Genomic DNA, 527 nt, shown 5'->3' on the forward strand with positions numbered 1-527 from the left:
AAAAAAAAAAAAAAAAAATCTATTAGCTAAAAAGCCACTTATCATGTTCTTGGGTTGATGTGGAATGAGCTTCTTTTGCCTTTCATATATCTTGAAATGCCTCTTAGATCATAATTGTAAAACTTTGTTTCGGGATAGGTTGAAAAAGTTCCAAACAAACAGTTGCCATTGACCAAAAGGTCGGAGATTCGAATCTCACCCTACAACAGATTTTTATCTCAGGAAAGGACCATTTTTCTTGGGAAGGGTAAAATACTTTAATCAAGTCCATGCACACAATTCTTCTGTACTTTCTATTCTGTTTCGAAATTCTGACTGATATTAAATAGAAAACCCTAGAGGGTTCACAGAGTTTTTTTTTATGGAAGGTTGTGGTAAAAGGGGTTGGTCCCATTTAGTTAGTTGGAAGTCAGTGTCAAGATCTCTTCGAGGGTGGGGGGTCAAGGTCCTCTAAGTGGTTATGGTGGTGTTTTCCCCCCTCTGAAACCACAATCATTGTGGAATTGGATCACAGATTCACAATTAGT

At 37.2% G+C, this 527-nt stretch overlaps 1 long non-coding RNA gene across 1 annotated transcript in view; it reads left to right on the forward strand.

Annotated features, from left to right (window-relative positions):
- Positions 1-527, forward strand: part of LOC111470893 — a 5,009-nt gene that overhangs the window by 1,537 nt on the left and 2,945 nt on the right. The window lies entirely within an intron of this gene.

Source organism: Cucurbita maxima, unplaced genomic scaffold, assembly GCF_002738345.1.
Source record: "Cucurbita maxima cultivar Rimu unplaced genomic scaffold, Cmax_1.0 Cma_Scf00047, whole genome shotgun sequence".
In the NCBI taxonomy this organism is placed as follows: domain Eukaryota; kingdom Viridiplantae; phylum Streptophyta; class Magnoliopsida; order Cucurbitales; family Cucurbitaceae; genus Cucurbita; species Cucurbita maxima.